The 6,346-nt window shown below is 40.6% G+C and overlaps 1 pseudogene; it reads right to left on the bottom strand.

Annotated features, from left to right (window-relative positions):
* Positions 1 to 5,401: 5,401 nt before the first annotated feature.
* Positions 5,402 to 5,988, bottom strand: LOC148027434 (putative protein phosphatase 2C 62 pseudogene; annotated as a pseudogene).
* Positions 5,989 to 6,346: the final 358 nt, after the last annotated feature.

Consider the following 6,346-nt stretch of genomic DNA (forward strand, 5'->3'; position numbering starts at 1 on the left):
ACAAAATGGAATTGCAGAAAGGAAAAACAGACATATTGGAGAGGTATCTCGTGCCATGCTCAAGGAAAAAGACTTGCCAGATTTTTACTGGGCTGAAGCAGTTGCTACAGTACTCTACATAATGAACATGACTCCCACTGCAGCAATACATGGGATGACTCCAGAGGAGAGGTATAGTGGTAGGAAATCGGATATTTCTCATTTGAAGATTTTTGGTTGCATTGCCTATGTTAATGTTCCAGATGAGTTGAGATCCAAGTTGGATCCAAAAGCTGAGAAGTGCATCTTTATTGGTTACTCTCTGCACAGTAGAAATGGTATAGATGTTATAGCCCTTCTACTCGTAAGTTTACAGTGAGCAAAGATGTTGTTTTTGATGAGATGAGTAGCTGGTATAAACCAATAAATGTGATTGATGATGTAGATGCACAAAATGGTAATGCTGCACAGAATTCACAGGTGACGAGGAAGAAGAAGAAGAAGAAGACACCTCTGCCCATGGTCCTTCTTCTCCTTTTTCTTCAGAAGAATACATCGACAGTGAGGAGGAGGACACGCCTGACCGGGGGCACGCCCACTCTCGGCCTCGTAAAAGGGCCCGGCGGTCGTGTCCTCAGACCCAGCCAGCAGCAATCACAAAATATTAGTGGACTTGGAGTGTCCTCTAGCAGTGGTTCACATTCTTCGCCATGGACAGGCAGATTGAGATCAGGAGAATCTCCTCAAAAAAATGCAGATAGTGGTATGCAGGTTTCACGAAAAGGAAAAGAGAAGGTAGATCAGCCCATGTTTGATGTGAATGCAAGTCACTCTTATGTGGAGGTGAATCCAGTGGCTCAGAACAGAGCATTGATGATGAGTTGGGTATTCCTTTTATTGTTACACCTGGAGTAAGGAAGACCAGGGATGTTTTGAGAGCACCTGGGAGTGAACCTACTTTGCGCAGGTCTACTAGAGCTAGGTATCATGTGGATAGGCTGAAATATGATGGATTTACAGCCATTCACTATGCCTATATGGTCAAAGTGATACAGGAACGAGAACCCACTTCTTTTGAGCAATCCATGGGAAAAGAAAAATGGGAGAAAGCCATGGATGAAGAAATGGATGCCTTGGAAGCAAATGCTACATGGGAATTGGTACCTTTGCCTAAAGATAAGAATGCAATTGGTTGTAAGTGGGTTTATAAGGTGAAGCACAATGCAGATGGTTCTGTGAACAGATACAAGGCAAGATTAGTAGTCAAGGGGTATGCACAAACATATGGCATTGATTATGAAGAAACATTCAATCTAGTTGCAAGGATGGAAACCGTAAGAGCAGTCATTGCTATGGCTGTATCAAAGGAATGGTCTTTACATCAGATGGATGTAAAGAATGCCTTCTTGCATGGTGATTTGCAAGAGGAGGTATATATGGAGCAGCCACCAGGTTATGTGCATGTTGCTCATCCTAAGTTTGTTTGCAGGTTGAAGAAAGCCTTGTATGGCTTGAAGCAAGCACCTAGAGCATGGTCTGACAAGATAGGACAGTATCTTGTCACTATTGGCTTTCAGATTTCCAAGGCAGATTTCTCACTTTATGTGAGAAAAACAGAGAAAGGTATTATGCTGCTTGTCATTTATGTTGATGATTTGATTATCACATGTGATAGTGATGAAGATATCCTTCATGTGAAAATGCTATTGAAGCAGAAGTTTGAGATGAAGGATTTGGTAGAGCTGCATTATTTCTTGGGCATTGAGGTGATTAGATCACCAAGTGGGATACGGCTCTTGCAGAGGCAGTATGGATTGGACATGCTATCTAAATATGGGATGACAGGCTGTAAGCCTATTTCAGCTCCTTTGGAGCAGAATGTGAAGCTGAGTGCAGATGCAGGTGAGCTTCTCGAAGACCCTACTATGTACAGATGCATAGTATAAAATTTGATTTATATGACTATTACCAGGCCAGATTTGAGCTATGCTGTTGGATTGGTAAGTCAGTTTATGCAGGCTCCAAGGAAACCGCATTTGGATGCGGCTAGATGCATACTCAGGTATGTGAAGTCCACAGTGCAATATGGACTATTTTATGAGACTGGGGTTCAGATATAGTTGCATGGATACACTTATGCTGATTGGGCTGGTAGTATTTTTGATTGACGATCTACCAATGGATATGTGTTCTCTTTTGGGAGTGCTGCAGTCACTTGGAGTAGCAAGAAATAGCCTACAGTTGCCTTGTTGAGCGCAGAGGCTGAGTATAGAGGTGCAACAATGGCTGCATGTGAGGCATCTTGGTTGCATAAGCTACTTTATGATATGCATCAGCCTATAGATGGGCAAGTTGTCATTTATTGTGACAACATGAGCAGTATACACTTGGCAAATAACCCAGTCTATCATGCTAGAACAAAGCACATTGAGGTGCATTATCACTATGTGCGGGAGAGGGTTTTACTAGGTCTTATTGATCTAGTTTATGTCAGCATAGAGAATCAAGTAGCTGACATATTCACGAAGGCATTGGGCATAGAGAAGCTGCGCAAGTTCAGAGACCTGCTTGGTGTGCAAGAATTGGGATTGAGCTTGAGGGGGAGTGTTGAGATATCGAGCTCCACTCGTGATATGCCAGGGTGACCATTGTGCATTTATGTCACCGACTTGTTAGCTGTAGATGCGGTTGGTACACCGCCCATGAATAATAGCTAGATGACATGTATCCTTATCTACTCTAGTTTGTGGCTCAGTTAGTATGCCACCTTAGTTAGTTGAGTTTGGTTTGAGACCCATATATAGGGTTCTTCTATTTCTATGTACTTGAGTTCTTTTTGGCTTACACAACTAAGAAGAGGAAAACTGTTTTCAGCCTCCACCTGTGTGTGTATTCCCCCATTGTGCAAGCAAGAAAGCTACAAGTGAGACTCCTTCCTTCTCTTCCACAATCTTGACACATTATTGTCAACACCTCCATAATGCAAGGTATCATCCCCATAATCATGAAGAAAGCCTGTTGAATCATTATCATAATCAATAGGCTCCTGAAAGTCATCATCTACATGAGGTATGAGCTGCTCAAAATCATCATGTAATGATTCCATATCCTCAATGCTTGTTTGGTCAATTGAATGTTCTTCAACCCTTTCATCTTCAACATTAGATTCATTGTCATATGCATAATCTTGGTTGACTGCATAGTCCTCTTGATCCTCATTGACATAAACATACTCTTGTTCTTCAATTATAGCTACATCTCTTGGTTCTTCATCTTGGTCACTAAAAACATTTTCTTCTTCTTGTTCTTCTATACATGATTTCTCATCAACTACATGTGTTACATATATGTCATTTAGAGAATTTGCCCTTGCTTCCCAGTCGCATCTTCATCTTGATTTTCAAGATAGGCATCATCTTCTTGCTGCCCATGACTACCATGTCCTTGCCCACATATACATCTTCCATTGGCTCTTCCAAGATAAGGGCTGTAGCAAAATTTTTATTCCTACAATAACTCTTGTGATGAGGTGAATATTGCTCATTACACTTGTAGCATATCAGCTGCCTTTGCATTTCCATCAATTGTTGATGAGGAATAAGATTTCTTCCAATGCCATGAGGAGTATGGAACTCAAGGACAATTGATACATTAATATGCTTTGCCTTGTATACATTGTCATGCCCAAAAGTGTTCTTCTCATTGCATTTATAACATAGGCCCTTGGAAGTTATGTTGTCCAAGATACAACTTGACAAGTAGATGTCATGTACACCATTGAAAGAAATTGACGGACATTTTTCCCATCTATCAAATGATAACCATAACCATGAGCTTGCTGTCCACGGTTTACTGCGTAAGGCTGCACATAAGCATTTCCAAGGTTGGTGACAAAACACTTGTGACTAAGAAGAAGAAGTATCCATAACATACGTATGCTCATATACTTTTTGTTTATGCTTAGGGACCTGAATTTCTATAGGAGCATTTGATTGCAGCTGCTGCCCACTCATTGGATGAACGCAAGATTGATTTGAATGGAGGCATTCCCCAAATGGTTGGTCATAAACATGACTATGATTAACATGCTATTGCTAGCCAAAAGAATTAGGGTCTGAATTGGCATAGTTATCATGATCATAACCATAAAAAGAATGCTGCTTATAAGAACTATGCCCATACATTCCATCTTGTGCTGCATATTCATGTCTAATCATGCCACCATAATCGAATCCATAACCATTCATTGGAGTAGCAATATATCCCAACATATGCTATCCATAGACATTATTTCTACTTACATGAAAGTCTCCACATGCATGAGTTTGATGGTGCCCAACATTGTTACATAAGATGCAAGCACCACGTTGTCCATAAGACCCAAGACATGCATGATTTTCCATGCAACCATCAAAATTTTCATGTATGTCACCCTTGTGGTATATGCTGTCCATAGTGACCTACTGGTACAAAATCAACTCTATCTTGAAAAATATGAGTTCAAATAAGGTGTATGATTGCCTGACCTGGAACTTAGGATGTCTAACATCAAGTAGAAACCCTGGTTTGAATTTAGGAGAGTCTGAAGAAGAACCTTCATGGCTGAAGGAGTACGAATAGGCTCTAACTTGAGAAATATGTATCCAAATCAAGCATTTGTTAGCTCCAATCCAAGCTTGTGATGTCTAGTATCAAGCTCAATTGTCCATTTGTCGTTAGAATGATGCTACTAATTTCTATAGCAATTTTTCCAAATTTGTCCCTATTTGGATTGCAACCTGTTTATGCCCTATTGACGTAAGGTGGTTGTTGCCGCAAACATCCCACCCAAATAAGCATCAAGGCTGCTTCCAATTGTAAAGAGAATGCCACTCAAGCCTTCCAAAGCCATTGCTACCATAAAAAAATACTTAAGCTCGACTTCAGGAAGGTTGATGCTCCTATAATATGACCCTTGAGTGCAACTGCTCAGCCTTATATTGTCAAAGCATTAGTAGGCCCTAACATGAATAGACATTCCCCAAACACAAGCATTTTCGGTCTCCTTGGATTCACTCTCCAAACCTCCTCAAGTTTAGAAATAGCATCTTCCACAAGCATAATGGATTCTTGCCCTTACTGAAAGTGCACCAATTCTAGTAATGTATGATGTCCAAAAACTACCACTCAAGCCAATTTTTTTATAGATGTTGATAATAGTGAGCTTTTTCAACCTTCTCCAACTAAGCTCGCTATCAACATCCATGTTTGATCTCCATCCTGCTTGCCTGCTCTCTCTCTCTCCATTGTATTTACAGTTGTACAACTGAATATATCGTAGTCTCCCATGAATTCTTGCATCTTGGAGATCTCATCATAGATTTGTTTTCAACATCAGGAAAAATATTTTTACCATACAGTGATTTGATAAAGAGTGGCCATATCATTGAAATTGGACCGCAATGCAAGATATATCATCCTTGCTCTTTCGTACGAGAGAAACATCTATAAGCTTTTTAGCTACTGCTTTAGGATCCTTTACCTTCCGGATTAGATTGACAGCTTCTTCATTTTCCATAACCTTCCACAATCCATTACTTGCCAAAATAAGAAACTCATCAGTCTCATCAAGTTTCATGTCGTGAACATCTAGATCTAGAGTTGTTGTAACAAAACCTCCCTTGTTTTCAATGATTCTTCTTTTTGTCTTTGGTTCATGATCCACTGAAAGCTGAATTGCATCTCCAACTCTGTATCTCTAGCTCTGGAATCACCCACATTCACAATAATGAACCTTCAACCATTAACAAGGATGGAAGTAGCAGCTGTAGTTCCACCAAACCCTAGATTAGGAGCTTTCTATAGAATGACTTCATCTGTGATTTCATAGGCTTTGCGGATAACTGCCGTTGGATTCTTTACAAACTCAGACTGTGCTATTATATTATCAAAGAGGTGACTCTGCAAGTAATGAGGTACATCATGTCCAAGATGACTGATCCTTGCTCTTGAGCCTAACCTTGCAACCATCGTTAGATGCATTCAAATGATCACCAACTGACGATGTCTTGTCTCGCCTATTGACTAAGCTGTCGTGCCTTCCCCCAACATCCGACATCACCAGCTGCCCGTTGGTACCAGTGATGCGCAAATCTCCATATCTCAATGTCTTCAACTTTCAAGAGTAGTGATGATCATGAGCTACTTCGAGATGGAAATTCAGAAACGTATTCATGCAAAATGGCATGCCCCTGGTCTATGAAAAGATTGCCAAGATAGTTCTTGCAAAGCTACGAAATGGGACTTCTGCAGAAGGATTGTGAGCATCTCGGCCTCTGCCGGCATCTTTTCGATGGTTCTCACTGTCCAAGACTCTAAAAATAGGCAT

Source organism: Lygodium microphyllum, chromosome 12, assembly GCF_053477565.2.
Source record: "Lygodium microphyllum isolate KBCC chromosome 12, Lygodium_microphyllum_v1.1.10, whole genome shotgun sequence".
Classification (NCBI taxonomy): Eukaryota; Viridiplantae; Streptophyta; class Polypodiopsida; order Schizaeales; family Lygodiaceae; genus Lygodium; species Lygodium microphyllum.